Source organism: Vombatus ursinus, unplaced genomic scaffold (genome assembly GCF_900497805.2).
Source record: "Vombatus ursinus unplaced genomic scaffold, bare-nosed wombat genome assembly UNPS02014802.1, whole genome shotgun sequence".
Taxonomy (NCBI): Eukaryota; Metazoa; Chordata; class Mammalia; order Diprotodontia; family Vombatidae; genus Vombatus; species Vombatus ursinus.
The window spans coordinates 17,803,156-17,811,450 of NW_020954580.1; the positions used below are offsets into that span (position 1 = coordinate 17,803,156).

Genomic DNA, 8,295 nt, shown 5'->3' on the forward strand with positions numbered 1-8,295 from the left:
AGTTCCCCAGCAGAAGGGATCGCAGGCATTGCACCATTAGGCCTGGCTCTGTGTAATTTGTAATGCTGCAATAGCAGAAAGGGTCATCAATGGTTGGTCTTACCTTTTCATATTCAAGGGAGGATGTAATTGTTTGTGGAAGGGAGGTACTTATTGTAGACAGTCTTCTCAAGAAGTTTAGCCATGAAGGGCAGAAGAGATATAGGTTGATATAATTAGGAGGAATAGAAGGATCAAGCGAAGGTTTTCTGAGGATGGGGGAGGCATATGCATGTTTGTAGGCAGTAGGTAAAAATCCAAACAAGGGAGAGATGGAAAATAAGTGAAAGAGTGTATGGGAATTAGGAACTGGACGGTGGGGAAAAGGGTTTGGATTCAATATCACTGAGATATGTGGGCTATGACCAAGTGTAGGGTAAACATTGGGTGGTACCACTCTTCTTCCTAGAGGAGAATGGAGATCAGGCAAGAGATATAGGCACCAGATGGAAGGCATACAGTGAGATGGGATTCATTTTTTCTTCCCTCTGAAGGCTGAAGAGCAGGCAGAAGATGGCACAGCAGAAGAATGAAATCCTGCTTCCCAATAACTTTGCTGTAGCAGGAGATAGACGACCCCAAGTTAGAAAGGTCACTCCTCTTTGAATCCAGAAGCTCTCCTCACTGCAGTACGCTGGACATCACGTTGGCATGAGGGAGAAGTTGTTCCTCACTAGTGCAGATAGAAGTCAAGCCCCAGACCAGATAGGTGGGAGCAGGAAGTGGAAGTCTGGGGGGGGGGGGGAAGTGGAGGGATGTAAGTTGTAGACCCCCTCCTCCAGGGAAGGGGTCTTCCTCTTCCAGGGAACACCAACAGCAGAAGATGGAAGGTAAGAATAAGAGGAAAATCTATACCCAAGTCCTAGACTCAAGCCCATTCTTTTTCCACTACACGAGACCTAAGTCTACAATTAAAGCATTTTGGAGAGTTGTCTGATGCTCAAAGAGGTTAAGGAACTTATCTTTCGTCACACAGCTAGTAAGTTATCAAAAGGGAGACTCAACCCTGTCTGGTATTCTGTCCATTAGGTCACAGTGCTCCTAGAAATAACTGTTACTTATTTGAAAGTAGTGTTCATTTAAGAGTACAAGTAGATCTGAATGAACAATGCCTTTCAATATGACTATGAATAGTTTAAAATAACTAAGACACCATATAAATGTGAATTATTGTTAAACAACTTAAAAAAGATCTTTTCAAACCTCCAGTGGCACAATAATAACAAACCATAATAACAACAGGTAACAACAATTACTTCAGTCTAGATCAAACATTTTTTTTTTTAGCTAGAGCTAGAATGTCACAGTTAAAATCAAACACTGACAAATACGCACATCGCTAACTCATCAAATAAAATTGAAATACATAGTAGAGAAATAAAAGCACCAAATTAGTAGATAGAAGACCTTAGTTCTAGCCTCGGCTCCACCACTATCTAGAGTTTTGGCCTCTGGTACATCCTTTCACCTCTTCTGAGTCCATTAAAAAAAAAAATCACGATAGGGAAAAATACTGGCTTGTCTTACTTTACTATTATGAGGATCAAATGAAACGCAAAAGTTGGTTTTAAAATTATTAGGGAATCATGGGGTGTTTAACACTGCACCTTTAGGTCACACTTGGTTGATATGTGGGTTAGTTTTGCTGACCTGCTCCTTTTCTCACTTTTAAATCAAAAGAATTACAAAAATACAAAGTATTACTATGTGTTTAACCAGCGATTTTTGGATCTTCTAAGAAAAAGAGTTTCATTTTTACCTTTGGTAGCTTTCAAAACTTTAAAGTTCCCTTCCTAAGACTTGAAAAACAGTTTAATCAGTCTCTTTTATTAGCCTTTTTCTCTTACATCATCTTTACAGTTTACTACTATGCCTTCTAATTCTAAAATGCAATTGCCTAGCCTACTGTTATTTCCCCATCCAAAGGACATACACACCACTCAGAACCAGATTATAAGAAATGGTGACAAACGGCTTCAGGTTAATCATTGAGATAGTTCTGACTACTGAATTTAAGATCTTGAAAGTTTTTTTTTTTTTAAAGTAGGTGTTCTAGGGCAATTAGGTGGCAGAGTAGATGGAGCACTGACCCTGGAGCCAGGAGGACCTGAGTTCAAATTCTGTCCCAGACACTTACTAGCTGTGTGATCCCGTGCAAGTTAGGAATTGCCTTAAAAAAAATTAGATGTCCTTACTCTCATTTATAATCAAACAGTGCTTCTTTTATTTCTCCATCCAAGTTGGACACTAATAAAAGATACTATCTGAATTTATAAAATTTATTATGGAATAATGATGTTCAAAAAGAAGAAAAGTGTCAGTGTTTTTAGGTGATTGCTTTCTGTCTAAAATATAAAGTATAGTACTATTAATTATGGGACTGATCAATTAAATACCACTAAATTTACATAAAGTATAAAGGAGACAAGTTTTTCTTAAACTAGGTCAGTTTCTAACACTAAGCATCAATGTTATTGCTACATGGGTACCTTAAAGTGGCTGGCAGAAATAAAAGGAAAAAAAAAATCAAATACTAGGATGAAGAAGTATTTTTCATATTTGACTTATGTTGCTATGTGGCACCAATGTCATGGATTAATAGTAGTTAACACACAACTACCATATTTTAGAATGGGGATAGGCAAAAACTAATATTGTGAGTCCGTGGCGATGACAGTATGAAGGAGAACAGAAAATAGTATTGTATATCTATGGTAAGCTTCTTAAGGGGAACTGTCTCACTTCTATATTCTTTTTTTTTTTTGGTGAGTCAATTGGGGTGAAATGTCTTGCCCAGAGTCACACAGCTAGTGAGTGTTACGTGTCTGAGGCTGGATTTGAACTCAGGTCCTCCTGATTCCAGGGTCCATGCTCTATCCACTGCGCCACCTAGCTGCCCCCATGCTTTTATATTCTTATTATCTATTATGATGTCTGGCTGCTTAATAAACAAATTTTGACTGATTCTTCTCATCAAGATAACTCTTTACAAAGTAAAACCCTTTTGTAAAGTCCCTTTTATAGGTTAAATGAAAACAGCTCCTCCACCTACCAAAGGGAGCCCTGGGTTGCTTCCACCAATGAAAAAAACATTTAAATATATCAGAAAGCCTATAAAGATATTTGTGCTTGTAGATTCATTACAAAAGGCAAAAATGGCAATCTGTTAAAAAAAAATCACCTTTAGTACAGGGTGTCATTTTAAATAATAAAAATAACATAAGAGATCATCAGGTAAAACAAAAATAGATATAAAACTAAAAGAATTTGAATTTTCAACTTATGTAATTTCAGTGTACAAATGACAATCCTAGCATTAAGGCAGCTGCACTTAAAGGATCACAGGACTTAGAGCTGAAAGAGACATTAGCAATTAACCCAATCTATTTTACAAATAAGTAAATTAAGGCCCCAGAGAGTTCCAAGTGACTTGCCCATGGTCACACTGACATTTGAATCCAGGTTTCCTGACCACAAATTCAGCACTCTTTCTACTACACACATTGAAAACAATTTTAGAACTGGAAACAAAATACATTCTTGTTTCTCAATTGTAAGTTACTCATAAAAATCACTATTAAATTCAGAAAGGAAGTAATGGATCCAAAAGATAGCACTGTAAGTATCTGACACCTTAGGTTAAAAAAAAATATGTTCACAGGATTGTTTAAGTATAATATGAATAAATGGCTTTTGTTTCTTAATTGAGTCATATGCATTATATGACATAGCTGGGTTTCCAAAATAAAAACTTGGATGAAAAAACCTTGTATTGTATACAGTACAGCTTTACATATCAAAAGAAGTTAAAATTTCAGTTTGTTTGGGAACCAAAGTTGAAAACCACACTAATGTCTCTTTCTGAAACACCACAAATATTGGTAAACCATCAAGAAATCTGACGTGCAAAGGCCATCTGAATAATGATCACTAAACATAAAAATGATGAGAAATTGTTTGAGGCACTTTTATGACAGTATTTCTTACTACTACAGGAGTTAAGTGTTATGTACAACAGGAAAAGAGAAAAAAACCCCACAGAAAAAAGCAGGTCAGTCAAAAATATTAACTAGTTTAGGAAAACAGCTCTGCTTACCATAGTATGAATCTGAATGGAAAATAGTGATACTCCAAACCTCCCATGTTTATCCACAACAACTGTATTAATTTTTCTGTGCAAAGTAATGTTTCTTTTAATTCAGAAAATCAGGTGATTTACATCACCTGATTTTCTGCTGTTCAAAGTTTTCAATGAAAGGTCCTCTCATCCTTTTACAAGATATCATGCCTATAAATCCAGATGTATATGTACATAACATGTGTGAATCCTTTTGCTATTAAGTAAAAGCTTTAGAAACTTAAGGTCCTAATTGTGTTATCTTGTGGCAAACAACTAAATGTAATAGACATTGTAAGAGCCCACTGTGAGGCCAGGAAAAAAAATCTTAACATTTTTTTCATTCATTAGGTATACATAACAGATCTGAACCTTACCTTTCAAATAATTGAACTGTTGTTTCAAATGGGCAAACAAATAATTTTCCAAGAATATACACAGGAATAGTTGGCTGGATGTGTACACACAATGATACATGTCATACATAAATTACAAATGAGTCAATTTTAGCTCAACATGAAGGAAATAAATGCTCCAACATGAAATTACAACTAGGATGTGGACAGATAAAATTTACTTTTTTCTGTAGCTGTGGTTTAACTCAAAGCAAAAACAGAAATAATGCATACTTGCTTAAGAAAATGAAAAAGTTACTGTTCTCTACCTATTCAAAGGGCCTATGACATTTCACACTATTCAAAACTGACATGCCAGAAGGATTAAAGACTCAAGTGGAGATGAAGAAATGTCACCCCCCCCACCCGAAGTATATGAATTATCCCAATAGTAAATTTAAAACTGTCTACCTAAATTAATTATCACATTACTAAATTTTATTTAGGTTACCTTGACAAAACTCCTAACAGTATGTTATCCCTACAAACAAAAATAAACACAAAAATCTCAACTACTGGAAAATTCAAAGGCATAAACTAAGATTAAATTAAATTAGCCTTAGATTGAAATGAATTTGCCATTTGAATACTTCCAATTAGAACACTTCCCTCTCCCCATCCTTTTATGTTTACAGTACAACTGCTCTGCTACGTTCAATGGACAGAAATTAATTGCTTAAAAATAGACAGTTGGGAGGATACTAAATCATTTCAATTCAGCACCATAAGTGCATTCAAATATTGATCAGACGATCCCAAGAACTACAAATTAAGAACTCACATGTTACTCTAGGTTGGGACTACAAGAAAAATAATCTAAGAGCAATAAAATGCTTACACAGTAGAGTCTGTTCTTGGTTTCTACAAGTGTGAAAAAGTACTAACATTTGCTGGTCAGGCTGTACTATAATGTTTTATGAGCAATTTCCTTATCAAGTTTCCCTTTAATAAAACCTAAAATAAATTATCCCAAAGATGGCAAACTAAGAACACGGAATTTTAAATACACGTGTATATATGTGTATATGTATGTGTGGTTGGGGAGGGGTGACTGTCTAGCTGTCACACAAAAATACCTGATTTTTATGGAGCATTTTAAGATTTAAAAAGCACTTACATACATTCTCATTTGATCCTCACAACAACCCTGTGAGATAGGTACTGCAGATATTATTACCTGTTTTACAGATAAAGAAACTGAGGCTCTGAGATTGTAATTTGCAAAAGGTAAAGTTACCACAACTTTTGTTTAGCCTAAAATTCTAGCTACAGATCACAATACTCATAAATTATTATATCAAAGGGTAAAGAATGTAGTTTTATCTTGAAAAATAAAATGCCTTTAGTCAAGTGTGACAGTTCCTCTAAATTATAAAGACTTAGAGATATATTTTTTCACCAGAAAAATAAGTCTGAGGAAGACAATTTTAAATCAAGAAACTAAAGTGTATGTAGAAAAATATTAATTTCAGCCGGTCAAAAATATTCTAAATTAAAAACATGTTAAAAATTTGCATTGTAGATATTCTTATCTGAAATCCTAACTTACAGGTGTTAAGAAATACAGGTAACTGAAACAGATCATGATCAAAGTTACCAAAAAAAAAAGTCTCCCCTCCCATAGCTAATGTGCCAATGAATTTAAAAGACATTCTTCTTGCCTCCAACTAAGAGAAACAAAAATGTGTAAATAAAAGTTGCTTTTTTACTCCAAGATGAAGGTATGTACTACATAGGGAAAAACCAAAAAATGTGTAAACAAAAGTTGCCTTTTATTTCACGATGAAGGTTATTGTGCTATAGGGGGAAATAAATACTATTAGAAAAACCCCACACAACTTCAGGGCTTTACTAAGTTGCTACCACTTCTGACAGTTAAATATTGTCAAGAACATGAATTAGGGGGTCAGGGAGATGTGGAGAAGAGAGATGGAAACATAGATAACACTTCACAAGGTTTGGAAGAAACAGTGATGTTCACCCCCATAAAGACTCAGAAAAACGTTCTTTTTTTATTTTTTTAAAGACAAGTTTCAGAATGAAACGGTGCAAGTGACTTTTACCTCAAAAAGGGTTAAATTCGAAACCGCCTAGGAGCCGTGGCTTCCCTTTTATAAAAGTTTTTTTTAAACTAAAAAGAGTTTCTTGGTTTTTTTTAAAAAAAAAAAGAGAGGGGGAGAGAGAGAGGGACGTAGGTTAGAGAACACCGGGCTCGGTTTCCACACCCCCCCCCCCCCGCCCTCTTCTTAAAAAGGAGGGAAAGTCAACTAAAACGAACTGCAACATTAACCTCATCACAACTGCGCAGAAAAAAAACCTCCACAATTTTCCCAAAGGGGATGGTTGGGTACGAGGTGAGAAAAAAAGTGCAGCAATAAAAATACGATACGAAAAATGCCTTTGGTTTGGAACTTTATTGCACAAAAGAGCAAAGAGAGAAAGACAGCAGGTTAAACGTTGCCTTTTTTTTTTGCAACCGCCCCCCCCCGAAACTGGCGTGGTAGAGGGGTTTTTCAGGAAGCAAACCCCTTCGCCAACACTTTCTGTCCCCCAAACTTCCTTTTCCTCACTCGTAAAAAAAAGGATAAAAACAACAAAAACTCCCGGGGCCTGAAACCGCTTCTTTCCCTGTGACCCGGCGGTGCAGGAGGAGAACCTGGCCAGGAGCGCACGGGAGGGGGAGGGGAGCGGGGGAGGGGGTGCCGCGGGGGGGAGGGGGGGCTCGGCGGGGCTTTCCCGCACATGCCCCCCCCCCCCCCCAGCGCGAGAAGCAGGGCTCCGGCTCCCCGCCGCGGGCGCCCCTCACCCCTCCGGCGCGCGCCGGGGCCGCGGGGATGCGGGGGTCCCGCTCCCGCCGCCCCCTCCCCCGCCGCGCCCCTCCCCGGGTGCCCCCGGGCCCCCCGCCCGCCCGCTTGCCCCCCGCCAGGAGCGCCGCCGCTGGCTGCAGGCAGAGTCGCTGCCGCCCCGGCCGCCGCTGGCTCCAGTCCGCCGCCATTATTCTTTGTTCGCTGAGAGCGGCGGCGATGTGGTCGGGCTCGGGCGGAGGCTCCATCTTTAACGCGGCCCCTCCTGCGAGGGGAAGGCCCCGAGCGCGGGTGTCCGGCGCCTCCCCGTCCCCCCTCCGTCCCCCCGGCTCTCTCGGGCTCCTGCCTCCTCCTCCTGCTCCTCTTACCGGTGGTACTGGCTCCTCCGTCACTGCTTTCGTTCGCGGCCCGGATCTCGCTGGAGTTTTATTCTCTCCCCCACGTAACACACCGCGTCAAACTACACCTCCGCCGCGTCACTCACCAACACTCCGCTTCTCCCAGCCGCCCGGGCCACAGGCAGCAGCAGCCGCCGCCGACTGAGGAGCCGCAGCCAGGGAGCCAGCCAGCGCCGCCCAGTGCCGAGTGCGCAGCGGCGGCCGCGCACGGAAACGCCCGAACTCGGCCGGAGACGCCCGAGTGGCCCCGCCTCGCGGCTCCGGAGGCGGAACTAGCCGAGCGACTTCGGGTGCCCCCGGGCCCAGAGAAGAGCTTTCGACGGGGGAGGGGAGGGGAGAGGAGGCAGGAGGGTGGTTGCGGCATTTACAGCGCTAAGCCCGTGGGCTCAGTCTGCTAGGGAAGGGAAGGGAAAGAAAGGGAAGGACCGTTTGTTTGTCACCCAGCAGGCCGAGAAAGCGGTAGAAAGAGGGAAATTCCTCCGAGGTTATGGTTTATTAAGGCAACTCTGCCCCCTCCCCAGTCTCTTCCCACGAGGAAAAGC

At 40.6% G+C, this 8,295-nt stretch overlaps 1 protein-coding gene across 3 annotated transcripts in view; it reads right to left on the reverse strand.

Annotated features, from left to right (window-relative positions):
- The window catches only part of CREB1 (cAMP responsive element binding protein 1), a 72,071-nt gene extending 64,173 nt beyond the window's left edge, over positions 1–7,898 (reverse strand). For all 3 annotated transcript variants that reach the window (XM_027873624.1, XM_027873623.1, XM_027873625.1), the window contains exon 1: positions 7,724–7,898. The gene's annotated coding sequence lies outside the window, so the exon portion shown is untranslated. The remainder of the gene's footprint in view (positions 1–7,723) is intronic.
- Between the last annotated feature and the right edge of the window lie 397 nt (positions 7,899–8,295).